Source organism: Magallana gigas, chromosome 10 (genome assembly GCF_963853765.1).
Source record: "Magallana gigas chromosome 10, xbMagGiga1.1, whole genome shotgun sequence".
In the NCBI taxonomy this organism is placed as follows: domain Eukaryota; kingdom Metazoa; phylum Mollusca; class Bivalvia; order Ostreida; family Ostreidae; genus Magallana; species Magallana gigas.
In genome coordinates, this window is record NC_088862.1 from 36,392,517 (window position 1) to 36,407,421 (window position 14,905).

At 34.3% G+C, this 14,905-nt stretch overlaps 1 protein-coding gene and 1 long non-coding RNA gene across 3 annotated transcripts in view; both read right to left on the minus strand.

Annotated features, from left to right (window-relative positions):
• Nucleotides 1–14,905, minus strand: part of LOC105330472 (uncharacterized) — a 320,443-nt gene that overhangs the window by 259,504 nt on the left and 46,034 nt on the right. The gene's annotated exons all lie outside the window — the stretch shown is intronic.
• LOC117683856 (uncharacterized) lies at nucleotides 11,758–14,848 on the minus strand. The gene is made up of 2 exons (XR_010710223.1): nucleotides 14,608–14,848; nucleotides 11,758–13,095 (listed from the first exon to the last, which is right to left on the minus strand). It is a non-coding gene; the product is annotated as an uncharacterized lncRNA (long non-coding RNA).

Genomic DNA, 14,905 nt, shown 5'->3' on the forward strand with positions numbered 1-14,905 from the left:
ATAGATAGATAGATAGATAGATAGATAGATAGATAGATAGATAGATAGATAGATAGATAGATAGATAGATCTATGCCGTTGGGATAAAGTTAAAGAACAAGGAATTTTGAGGTAAACTATAAAGACCTGAAATAAGATTTGTAGAAAAAATACTTTGTTTTCATATTAAACGCCGTATCAGCCCGAGACACCAATGTCAGCCCTCGGCCCCAGCTAATATTGGTCTAGGGCTGAGACGAAGTTTATAATAGAAAAAGGTCTGTATTAATTTATTTATTACATACTTATAAAATAATAGCATATCTAACACAATTGTATGCCTCCATTCATTGAAGACGTAAAAACGCATGAGTTACGTCAAGCACTAACCTTTATAACAATTTCCACTCTCACAACGATGATTTGTTTTTTTCTGAAAAAAATTAAAGAATGCAGATCATGTATACAAATAAACATTTAAACAACTTGAACTTGGCAAAATCGTCTAGAGAGGATACTGATTTATTACAAACACCATGCAATGTGTTGTTTGGGTATATTTGGTATTATGGGTATTTTGGGTTTTCATATTTCAAAATACACATATATATTCAAATATGATACTAGCAATTGTATGTTTTTCATTATTTAATGAATGCAGTAAATGGAGAATTTCTTTACAGGTCTGGGATATTTAAAAACTAGTGTCCTGTGCACCAATACGTATGCGTGTGCAAGAAACTATCGGTTTATCACTTAGGGTATGCCAAAGTTAAAGTTTTCAATTTAAGACAAGTCAATCCTTTGTTGTTAGTCATTTTGTCTAAGTATGTATACGTCATTAACAAGAGTATTTTAAGCAAAAACACAAAAACTATGCAATCAGTTTTTAGAAAAGAAAAACCAGCTACATTTATTGTTCAAAACATTGGAATGTAAGACAAAAAATATCGGCTTCTGATTTGTGCCAATAAGCAAAAAATCGTAAGCGTCTTTATAATTCGGGTGCTAAATTCCAAATGCGAGACAGTAAACACTAACTATTAAAAAACTGCAAAAATATCTTCTAGAAAAGAAAATGCCAAAAACATAATTTCCTATTCAACTTTAATTTTTAATGTTTAATTACATGTCATGTTAAACTACACTTTTAAGCAATAAAAGCGTGACATTTTACTATCATTACCTTTGATAAGTAAACCAAGCACTGTACAGAAAGCGATGAATACTGCAACGGACACAACAGACACGACAGTCAGTACGATATGTGCATGTTGTTCAGTTTTACGTCCGCCTTTGAAGAAAAAAAAATAAATTTTAGAAATAATAAATATGGAAACATATAATGATTCAGAGAATTATTTTAGCTTAATGATAATAATCTACTAATTATAATATTAATAATAATTATTATTGTTTCTCTTATTTGAAAATTATTATTTCACCTCTCAGATGTTCGCCAAGATCTGGAGATACTGACGACATCCTGTTCACTGTATGCTTAGACTCAATATGATTTCTTTGCAACTATCAAATGGTTTAACAATTATTTGACTATAATTTCCTTATTTCCAATGTTTTCACTTTTATTCCTAACTGTACTTTTCCCCTAATTTATTTTTTTAATTTTTTTATTACTATGCATTTTTTAATAGAATGTTAGGGATTGGGTAATACTTTGTCACATAATTGCTCATCTAAAGTTGTGAAGGCTTTTGAGATTAAAAGGGTATTTAAATATGCACTTTTAAAAAAGAAAACAATTTTTTTTATCATTGGTACCGTTTGCAAAGATAAAGGTTCATTTGATTTTTCCAAAGTGCATTTATTCAGTACACTCGGTACAAGGACACAACATGGTCCTCTGAAAGTAATTACTATTGGGTCGCCAAATTTAACCGATAAGGGGGATTTGACTCAAAATGAAGTTATTCTACGATATATCAAATTATTATTTCATAATACCAAGTGAGTAAAAACAATGAACACACGGCGGGTACAACCGGTCAACAGTGGGTGCATTTTTTTTCCTAGGCACCTGATCCTACCTTTTTTTTTGAGGTCCGTGTTGCTCTGCTTTGAGTCTGTATTTCAATGTATTGATGTTTGAGTGGGTTTACAGCTTTTTATTGTCATTTTTAATTCCATCATTGCCACTTACTGATGACACTTTAAGAACCAAACAAATGAATGTTTGGTTGTTTCTACGTTTTTCGACATCAAATTTTTATCAACATAATGTAATTCACAATTAGTAACTACAGTGTATAACATTGTATACAATTCTGATTCAAATTAACAGTCTCTGTTGCACATTTTTATCTAACTCAAAATCTTTCGGTTTTTTTTTTATTTCATTTAGAATACTTTCCTCTTTACGCTCGTAGATGCCATGTCAAATGAATAGAAAAAAAAAGGAAAGTAAGTATGTTTTATCGTAATTGATTTAAACACATATAAAGTACACAAAAACTATTTAATTACCCAAGCGACTCCATGATTTCAAAACGATCAAACTGGGGATCTTTAATCAACTAACACGGGTGAAACATCACATGACAAAACCGTCAGTTGTGGACAAAATAGCCGCTAAATACAGTGCAATTACGTAGTTGGTTCGTAAATTGGGTGGCCGCTGCTGGCCACGTTACGCGAGTGAACACCTATTCCAGGGCAAACATATAAGGAAACACGTGGGGGGGGGGGGCAAAAAGTGGCCGTTAATCGGGAGTGGCCGCTGATATGAAGTGGCTGCTATGACATTTTGTACGTTTTGCTCTGAAAGTCGACTATTTTTGGCTCAAAGCAGACCGTGCAGCCCTCACCTTTGCATTTTTCTGCCACACAGTTGACTATAGCATTGTGCCGATAAATTCTATAGTCTTTGACTTTCGGGCAGGCACCCGAAATGTGTCCCGTTGTCTCAACCGTTTGATGATAATGTCGGCAGCTGACGTCGCTAACTGCTTTTGTGCGGGCCAGTGTAGCTTTGCATGGGTATGTATCAGCTCTCAGACTCACCCCTGTGATATAATCAGCCTCATTGAAGTAGTTGGCGTGCGGATTCATCCAAGTGTTGCTCACCGAATGTCGGAAGGTCTTAGCTGCCTTGCCGATCTTGAGCTTTTGCGTTGCTTTACCAACAAGCTTTCTCCACCGCACCTTCCCCTTGGGGGCATCAGGAATCTTAAGTCCAGATTTGTCGGCCATGTTTTCGACCAAGACCTGGGTCTGCATGACTTCCGTCATTCGCCGGATCTTGGAATCACTAGACCGACATATACCGCGAAGCATATTGATGCGTTGCGCAGGTATACTTTTGCTGAACTCCGAAAACCTCATACCTCCTTCTCCTCTGCTCAAGTAGAACAGGGTGTTGGGAGAGCAGTCCGGTAGTTTTGCCCACCTCCTGATTGCCGCTCGGACTATCAAATCTATCTTTTCTAACACAGCCTTTGGGTAGGCATTCTGCGTAAGGGCGTACGTCAATCTCAACAAGGCGTAGTGATTCAATAGAACCAGCTTCTGCTTCGGCTGCAAATGGGCACCCCCGATGCTTTCAATTATCTGCTCCAGCTGGGCAACTATATCCTTGCGGATTTTCGTCACCCATGGGCTCATCTTCGAGGCAAGGTACTTCATGCAGCCATCAGGGGGGATGACAGGGACTTTTTCACCCTTTATATTTACCTTGGTTTTTGTGTTATTTACTGTGTAACTTCTACTCCCACATGGAGTGATGCATAAGGTTGCAGACTTTTTGATGTTTAGCCTCATTCCTGTCTCGCAACAAAACTTTTCTACCAAAGCCAGGTGTTCATTCATTTCGTCATTTCTGTCATCAGAGCATTGTCATCTGCATAGCATAGTGACTCAATCCGGTCACCCTCTTCGGGCCCAAATTTATAGCCATTGTTCTGTCTACCAATGACCTCCAGCAAAGGATTCATCGCTATGTTGAATAACAGTGGTGACAGAGGATCTCCTAGCTTGACGCCCCGGGTCATCGGGATTTCTCCCGTCTGTCCAGCGTCAGTTTGGAACACCGTCGAGGCCCCATTGTAAAATCTGTTGATTATCTACACATTAATTCTTATCAAACAACCTATTTATTTTACTGGTACATTCTTCATCTTTATGCCGTATTTCCGCGATCTGATTTTGTAAAATGTTAAAACATGTGCACTCTAAGAATTATCAAATTTTCAACTGTATTTGTCTGTGTTGATATTACTAATCAATTTTGAAACTTATAGCCCAACAATTTCATAAAAAATGAGCAACACAAAATATGTCAAAATAGAAATATAAGTCATAAGGAATCATTTTTTGAATATTATTAGTTGACATTTTCGGTAACTTCCATTGATTTACCAATTTTCTAATTTCAAATAATTTTTGTAAATAATTTAATTCTTCCATTGCATCTAGTGTAACTGAAAATTTGATATCTAGATGCTCAAAATTTAAATTGTTCCAACTAAGTTTCCATCGTGAATGATAAAATAGATCTTTAAAAAAATTGCTACCATTACAAATACTGAAAAAGCACCGTTGTCATAAAAGGAAATTGGAAATTAGTAAACACTATCATTTCAAAGATAGAGTCATAAATCGAAACACATTTAAGGAAGAGAAACATTCGGCACTCGAATATTGAACCCTGATCGCCTGCACACATGTCCACTACTATATCGAACGAACAATGCAAATTCTCGCTTCAGGATTTTAAAGCCCAGAATCTCAAAAATGCGTGAATCGATTTTAAAACAGATTTATTTTTTTGTATACATTAGAACCTCTCTGTCCAAAAAAAGACAAACAATATTAAAAAAAAAAGAACAGATTAAGATTTTTCATTTCCTCTCGGTGTCGATAGAAAGTGACGGCGGACGTTCGGATATGCGAAGGACATTGCGGCTGACAACTGTCTACTATCTCTGAAATTTGAAAGTTTCATCCTAGATGCTTTTCAAGAAAAATCGTTAACAGGCAAAAAAGACAACCAAATCGATCGCGTAGTTTTCTTACAAATATTGTTTTCTTTGAATTGAGATCGATTGAAGTTTTTAGAGTACGTGACAGAAAAAAACAACAATAATAGTTATAACCAGACACAAACTCGTAGGGAGGAGGTCTTCCGTCCAATTTTTAGAAGGGAATATTGACAATGATATTCGTCATCAAAACAAAATAAACTAGGAACAGTGTAATAATGCCATCCACAGCCTTTGACAGTTTGTTATTGTCATTTATTTATCTAGAGAATGCTTTTCAAAAAAAAGATCAAACTTTTAGGATTATATCCTCTGAAAATTAATAAAACATTTACGTTAAAAACAAACCAATAATAATAGTTGTAAACAGAAACAAACTCGTAGCGAGGAGGTCTTCCGTCCAATTTTAGAAGGGACTATTATCTTGACTTAAATTTTATATTCGTCAACAAATCAAAATGAGCTTTGAGCAAAGTATTAATGCCATCCACAACCTTTGACAGTTTGTTATTGTCATTGTTTATCTAGAGAATGCTTTTTAAAAAAAACCGATCAAACTATTATATCCTATTAAAATCCTTAATTATGCAACAATTGCTAAAACACTAACCTTATCGGTAAATAACCGCAAGATGAACATTTTCCTTTTATAACATATTACAAAATATTACAATGCAAAAACATACGAATGAAATAATTTGGTCCCGATTTCTAAGAAGGGCTTTAAAAATACGTTTCAACGGCAAATAATTATCAATTGGTCCAGTATGGTTTTTTTTATCATTATTTTTATCATTATTAAAGTATGCTGAGCTCCCGAATAATATGCTAGTCTTCATTAAAATAGCGTTAAGTACATATAGGTCAACATGGCAATTCAAAATGGCGGAAGCCAAACTTTTCTCTAAATTTTCTCTTAAAGTTGACACACAATACTAAATTTGCCCAGCAATGTATTTTATCATATCCAAAGTTTGCTGAGTCTTAAAAGATATACTGGCCTTCGAAACATCTGGCCTTCGAAACATACTGACCTTCGAAACATGGCGTTTATTGGGTCGAAAATGTATTTGACCACGTACACCTACTACTACTAAATTACAGAAATTTCATTGGCTGAATCCTACATAACCCCACACTTTCGTAATGGTTTTAATGTCGTCAGAACAATTATTTTTCGCTACATTTCGTAACGCAAAATGGTTTAATTTTTAGGTTTTATTGGACTGTCCTTTTGAAAAAAAAAATATTGAAAAAAGTTTGATTGATTTCGGTTTTTTCTATTTTGAAAAGCATTTTCTACATGAAAAAATGAAAAAAAGAAATTCTCAATTTTGTCGAAGGCAATATTACTCTGCTCACAATTCATTATTATGTTTTGTTAACGAATCAAGTTGCCATAATTTCGATAATCATTTCGTTTTGTTTAGATGAACAAATAGGTTGGTATATTTCCAAAATATGAAACTTGATTTGTTGAAAAAACCGACAAAATAACATTTTTCTTAAATTTTCCCATGACCATATTGTAACAATTTTTGTTTTTTTACTTCTTATTGTGTTTTTAAAAGTGCATTTTCTCTCCACCAGCCCAGACGTAAACAAAAACATGGCACTAGTCTTGTTTACGTAACAAAATATTGTGAGACGTTTATCTTACCTATAACTTTAGCCTGGAATTGAAGTTTTGTCTTAAATATTAAAATAATTATGTATTGTTGTTAGTGTTAAATTTGAATATAATTGTGGTCATGCCCCCTTTTTATATTGGCTTGCTTTATATGTTAACACTGCATGGAACACTTAAAGGATTAAGAATTGAAATTGAAACCCAGTGAAGGTATATCGAGAAAAAGGATGTCCCTCATAAAAGTTACATGTATAACCCATAACACATTATTCTTTTGCTGACCATTGATTGCAATATCATTGTAACAAAAAACATAGAAATTGGAGGGTGGAGTTAATTGAGTTATATACAATTTGTTTATAAAAACAAAATGTGAGTTTATTGGCCAACATTTAATTGTGTTGGGTAGCCAGCCTCAGTTTTGTTTTATTAATTAACCCTTTCAGAAAGTTCTCGCGGATTACACAACAATTTTGAGAGGTATTAATGAACAAAATTTATGACACATTTTAACCTTGATTTCTTATCACAGGCTCGGCGACGTCCTACCAGCCGGCTGTTTAATTGCTTTAGCAGAGGAACCTGGGAAATGGGTTCATTTCATGGCCTTCGGCGGGACGACAGCAAAGCAGGTACAAGTGATTCATCCCGATATGTTTAAAGAGATTACCAAACTTCAGATGGTGCTCGACGATTGGTAAATGAGCAGGTTCGGTCTGAATAATAATTACCCCGTCATTGCTTCGAGCACCTGGTACGGGCTGGGCTAGTATAGCGAAAATTATAGGGGTACGGTTACAGAGTGGCTAGATAACAACACCATCTGTAGTTTCCCTGTTCCTTGGAAGAACCCGTCGTCTATTTTGTCATGGAACACGATTCAGCCTCGTGTTGATTCCGTATACCGATCGACTCCGAATTGTATGTTTGGATTTACTGAAGCCGTGTTCTAACTAACGACCGATCCTTACCTTTCAAATGAATTCTGCCGGAGTCGGAAAACTCTCCTTAATATCACGGACTTACGGAAGATTGTGGATAATCTTTAATGAACCTTTGATGACGTTGTTGGTTCAGATTGTAGTTTACAGTTTTGGTCGTTCAATGGTAGGAGATACGGTTTGATACGAGAACCAGAGGGCAGTAGAATACGTAGAATTAGAGGACGAACCGCTGTCTACATATGCAGCGGAACAACTGCTAGAATGATATGCTCTTATTTTATGTATGTTTGTCACTCTACCGTTAGTGCACAATTTAGAAATCGCCTGATATTGGAATGTTTATTCATTAGATTACAAATCCCATAACTATTACTATGACCAATTATGAAGGACAGTTCGATGACATAATATGCATTTTCTAATAAATCCTAAAAACAATAGAGAGGGAAACTCAGGGCTCAGGATTTTTCAGGACCCAAATCTTAATATTTACAATGTGCATTTGCATTTTGTCTTCTTGTTTTATCGATCTTATATAAACTGTATACAATGTACATGTACTTAATTTTTGCTTTTTTTTATATTTTGATGTTATACAAGTAACGTTTGCCGTAGGAACTTAGTATCATTGTGATGTTATAACTGGAATAATCAATTTCGTCAGAGACAAACAAATTGTTTTAATTAATCCTGTTTTTAGACAATTTGTGTAGATTAAATTACTGGCATTTAGGTGACCAGTTTATAGTCACTGAGATCTTACGAGAGAGAGAGAGAGAGAGAGAGAGAGAGAGAGAGAGAGAGAGAGATGCAATGGATTGCACTTGTTCAGAACTCAATTCAAAGCTTTAGTATCTCTTTCAGTTGCATATTATTTGGTCTGAAAAAAGGAACTCTATCTTGATGCAACCATCATCCATGACAAAATGAATCATTGATATCTGCTTTTTTAATGAAAATGGGTCACGTAAATTTATTTACCTTGCAATCAGTCAAGTGCAAAACAATTTTGTTAAAAGCCATTCAGATTGTACACACAAGTACTCTGAAATTTATACTAAAATGATGCTCGAGTTTCTGATTGACAACATCTCTTTACTTTTTGAAAAACAAATCTCCCAAAAATATGTTGAAATTTCAATGGGTACCAATTGTGTTTCATTGTAAGCAGACGTATTTTTTTATTTGTATGAAGCAGAATTTATTTAAAACCTTTTACATGTACGTGTAAAAAATAAATCACTTTGTTGTTTCATATAGTTCAAAATGCGTCTATCAGGGCTGATACACTATGAAAGGACACCTGCTCCATAAACTTTAACGATCTCAAAAAATCTTATCTTAATCCAGCATCCAAAACCTATGGCTCAGCATTCAAGCCTGTCAAGTGCAGAAGTATCATTAGGTGCATCATTCATACAAGTGGTGAAGTCAGGTCCAGTAGTAGCTTATATATGTAGCTATGGCCATCAAATGGCACCTGCTTCAAAACCATACCCTCAATCAAAACTGCTGCAAAAACATTAAAGTGGCATGGACACTATTAATTGTTTTTCTTCTGATTTTAATGTTTGCAATGCTTCAGTAAGGCATTTTTAATAGACAACCAAATTTTATGTATTATTCGTTGAGTTATAACGAGTTACATAGCTTACAATTCTTTGCTTTGTAAACAAAGCCTTTGTTTACATTTTGAAAGTTTAAGTAAACATTCCAGTTTTAGACCTAAAATGAATGTGTTAAAAGTTTGGAACCATCAATTTATTTTTGAAATGAACAAGAAGACAAATCAGCTTGAAAAATGATTTTTACTGGTATATTGAATAAATGTAAACAAAACAGGGCACGAGCATTGTTTACATGACGAAGAATTGTGAGCCCTCTATCTTGCTTGTAACTCTAAAACTGACTCTTACATTTACTTGATAATTAGAAATGCCTTTATCAAGCATTGTAAACATTAAACCAAAAAAAAAAGAGTTTAACCTAAATCCTGACTATGCTCCTTTAACTAGTTCCAATAACCTTATCCTCATCCATTTTACGAAACCGTTGGCTTATATCCACCACTGAAGCTTATCAAGTGCAAAGGTACAAGTGCATACGTATGCAAGTTTGATCAAGTTAGCACCAGTATTTATTAAGTAGTCATACATAAACCATAAAAGTTGGTCAGGACAGCATCTTTTCTATTATTTAAACCTGCAACCTTCTCTAGCATCCAAAACCTATGACTCATTCAGTATTCAATCATGTGTAGTACATCGATCCCTATTACAAAATACTTCATGCATCAATGTTTGGTAAAGATGAAATAAATAATATCTCAGAGTTGTCTATCAATGGGCACCTGCTCCAAAATCATTAATCTCATCCGGTATTCAAAACCTCTGGATCCGATTCAGCATTCAAGCATGTTAAGTACATAAATATCATTAGGCTCGCGTGCAAGTTTGGTGACAATATGACCAGAAGTAACTAAGCTATGGCCATCATAATGCACTTGCTCTAAAAAACATAAACCTCATCAAACATCCAAATCGTATGGCTCAGATTTAGCATGTAACCTTCAAGTGCAAACGTATTGTAAGACACATCATCCATGCAAGTCTGATGGAGAAAGGACCAGTTGAAACTAAAATATGGATATGGGCCCATATTCAGCATATAATTCCTTGAAGTCCCTGGAAGTGTGGTGAAGGTAGGACAGGTAAAAACTTAGATACAGGACCGGCTCTAAATATTTAACTATGTCCGGACACAGATACAGTGGGTAAAGCAACGCTTCCGCTGACTTCGTAACACTCAATAAATATGAGGTCTTACATGCTGGCTTTTTATGCAAATTACACATGCAATATCAGAACAATGCCTTTTTTATAGTCATTTGTCATTTCTCCCACAGACCAATTAAACTAGATGTCATTTTCTCTTCACTATGGTGGCATAGATCTGCCACACTTGTCAGATAATTGTGTCGACTTGTCAGATGATTATGTCGACTTGTCAGATATTTATGTCAAATTGTCAGATCTTTATGTTGAAAAGTCAGAAAATAACCATATAGATTGGAAACTCAATATTTTGATGTTAAAGCTTGTTCATGCCACTAACTGCCATTTATTTGGCATCATAATTTCTGACAGGTGGACATAAAGATCAGACAAGTTAACATAATTTTTTGACAAGTCGACATAAAGATCTGACAAGTAAACATAATTATCTGACATAAAAAATATCATGGCCACAAGTTTAAAGAAAATTATCATTTATATTATAAGTCTACCTGTCAGATAATGATGTTGACTTGTCGGATGTTATGTCATCTTGTCAAATAATAATGTCGACTTGTCAAATAATTATGTCGACTAACAAGATGACTATGTCGACTTGTCAGATCCTTTTGTCGACTTGTCAGAAAATATTATATTTCAACTGGATGGCAAAAATTTGGCGTGGAAAGATTATAGTGTTAAATGTTTAAACACGTGAATAAGTGACAAGTCGATTTAAAGAACTGAAAAGTCAACATAATTTTCTGACAAGTCGACATCAAGATCTGACAAAACGACATAATTATCTAACAAGTGGTTGCATATCTATGCCACCATACGTCACTTCTCTACAGAGAGCGACTTAGATGTTTCTCTCTTCCATATACCAAATAACTCAGATGTCATTTTTTTTTCATCCTTTTTTCCAGACCACATGGCTTAGATTTCACTTTCTCCTACAGACCACAAGGCCTAAACGCCTCTTTTTTCTACATCCCACCAGACTTAGATGTCATTTTCTCCCATCGACCGCGTGACTGAGATGCCACTTTTTCCTGCAGCCCATGTGACTTAGCTGTCAATTTCTCCCACAGACCACATGATTTAAATGTCATTTTTCCAGACCACATGATAAAAATGTCACTTTTCCACACACCACAAGACTTAGATGTCACCATATTCTACACCATGAAAAAGTTGTAGGCATACTTTCTATCTGATATGACTTAGATGTCAGTTTTTCACATTCGATATGACTTTGATGTCACTTTCTTCCACACACCACGTGACGTAGATGACACTTTTCCACACACCGCAAGACTTAGTAGATGTCATTTACTCTACACCAATTAAAGGTTGTAGGCGTTTTTTCTATCCGATATCACAGGACAATAATATTCTATCTCGTTTTGTAAATAACACAATACTTGGTAAATAAAATATTTTACTTTTAATTCAGCATCGAAACATATAATCCAATACATGACAAAACTTGTACATTAATCCACTTATCATAAAACAATGATCCTAGTTACATGTAATATGTTTGACAATAAATAATCCAAAGGGGGTTCTAATGATACGATTATATCTAGTAAGATATATTTGACAGGCATGGATTAACTCCCTTGTACTGACAATATAGATGTAAAGGGATTACAATGATCCTAGATACAAGTAATATGATTGACAATAAATAAACCAAAGGGAGTTCTAATGATACCATTATAGCTAGTCAGATATATTTGACAGGCATGGATTAACTCCCTTATATTGATTTTATAGATGTGAAGGGATTTCATCGAACATTATAACATCTGACATGATGGACCTGACAATGATTTATATAATTCATGCATATTTTAGCATCGCATTAATATATCTGATATTGGGTCAGTTTTATATAGAGAACAACTTAAACTTAAAAAGAACCGCATAGTTTTTCAAGATACATGTATCTGTATTCTCATGCTTCAGGGGAAAAGTTTGAGTGTTGGGCCAAATTTTGAGAATCAAAAAATGGGAGTAGGGTCAATGTTACATCAATAAAAATATAAAACAGGTTCCAGACAATAGGTTATACAATTACAATTAGAAGTACATGTATATTGATGAAAGGGCAAAACTCCTGCACTACTAATATATATAATGAATATTCCTCTGCATGGCAGGTAGGCAGATTTTACTTGTGGGGGGGGGGGGGGGGGTATATTTCCATGGTAGAGACAAGCAGCTATTTATGATTAATCACAGACAGAAAGGACTAGTTTTAAACAGCAATGATCCAACAGAATATGAAACAAATATCATACACCATAAAAACATTCTAAGTCTACATTTCTCCAAATAAAACTCTGATATTAATATCATAAAATATTGCTATAGTCTTTGCATAATGAATAGTTACTGGACTGTTTTAACAATAGGTACAAAACATCACATTATGTGCCTCATAAAAATCATTGGATGAGTTCAGAATTTGCTTCAGCTCAAATAAATCATCAAACACCACGATATTGAACTCAATAATGAAACCAATAACATATAAAACATCTGGTCCCAAATTAACAAATCGTTACATTCCTTTCATTGATTCCTGAAATGGCAGGACTTATGATTATTGCAGATAAATAGAATGTTATTGTCCAACATCAGAGAGTATGGAGCCAATGAAGGTCAAGGTCAAACAAGGTCACAATGACGACAAACTTATAACAAGGTTTTCTGGACCTCACGCCATCTCCGTGGAAATAACCTTGACCTTGGAGTACCTGAAAAATAACAAAATTTATGGTTTATAAATAGGCAAAACACATCTCATAGAATTTTAATGTCACCTAAAAACTTGACAACCATATAAAAAGCTGGACAATTCTAATCTAATAAACTCCTTAAAAGTAATGGGATTTGAATTATTTTTTATAACCTTAATGCTTGAAACAACAGCACAGAAAGAAAATATCAGAGTATACACCACAACAAATAAGATTCAAAGAGCCTGTTGATATCAGCATTACTGAGCTAGCCTATCCTGACACACTCTATGTCTAGAGAAATTCTGGCCTCCTCTGACATACACACACAATATACTGTGTTACTGGAGTTCTGGCTTAAGAATTTGTTGATTGTTGAAATAAGTCATCCTCTCGGGAATTTTATTGCATAATAAAAGTGTCAAAATAGATGGAATATAAATTAATTATTGCAGCATTTAATATTAAACTCATACTTAAAACGGTCATCATATAATAGTTTTAGGTGAAACATTTGGATCTCCGATTATTGACATTATATTATTTAAGGTATTACAAGTAAGCCATATATCATATTTTATTTTCAAGTTGAGAATGCTAAAACATGATTTATAGATTATAAATCAGCCTCAATAAGATAATGAAAGAATGAAGTGCATATGTACTAAAGTAATTGTAAATGTACTGAATATGGTTCAACATGTTCTAAAAACGAGTGTAGCTGTACCTCGTACCATTTGGTGATAATGTGACACTTCAAGCAGTGGGAAATGAATGGATGTCTTCAAACAAAATGTTTCAAAATCTTGTGTTTTTCTGACTGACTAGGAATGTGTCAAAATCATGTCTTTGTTTAACTAACTGAAATTCATCAAAATTGTCTTTTTGAATGAGAGAGTGTCTAAATCATGGTACAACATGAACTCAAAATGGGTGTGTCTATATCATGGTACAACATGAACTCAAAATGGGTGTGTATAAATCTTGGTACAACATGGACTCAAAATGGGTGTGTCTAAATCATGGTACAACATGAACTCAAAATGGGTGTGTCTAAATCATGGTACAACATGAACTCAAAATGGGTGTGTCTAAATCATGGTACAACATGAACTCAAAATGGGTGTGTCTATATCATGGTACAACATGAACTCAAAATGGGTGTGTCTAAATCATGGTACAACATGAACTCAAAATGGGTGTATCTAAATCATGGTACAACATGAACTCAAAATAGGTGTGTCTAAATCATGGTGCAACATAAACTCAAAATGGGTGTATCTAAATCATGTCTTTTTCAAACTAATTGGGTTATAATCAAAAGAAAAAATGTGTTTGATGAAAACAATGATTTTTATTAGTTTTGTTTGAGACTGTTATTTGCTTTTAAAAAAAATAAGCAGTGATATAATAGGAATCATAATTTATCAAAAGCTGATATGAAATTTTGAGAACGTTGTTGGATTTAGACTTGACCTACTGCAATACAATGGTGTCACTTTTAAGACTTGAACCTTCATTCTCACTCACCCAAATCCATCCCGCTGAGTCTCTGCTGTAGATTCTCGAGTCGAGATATGTATTCGTCGCAGGGCTCACAGATCCTTACTCGAAGTTCTGGAGATGAGTGACCAACTTTTGTGGGGTCGGAAGAGGAAGAGGAGAGAACCTTTATTTTGTGACAGGACTTTATATGAAATAAGTTTTTCATTTAAACATCTAAGGAAGTTTTATATTTTTTATCAACTTTCAAAGATTTTTAAAACCTATTTTGCAATCAAATTTTGTAAAATGTGTAAACTCTAAACCAGTAAAAGCATTTGTATCC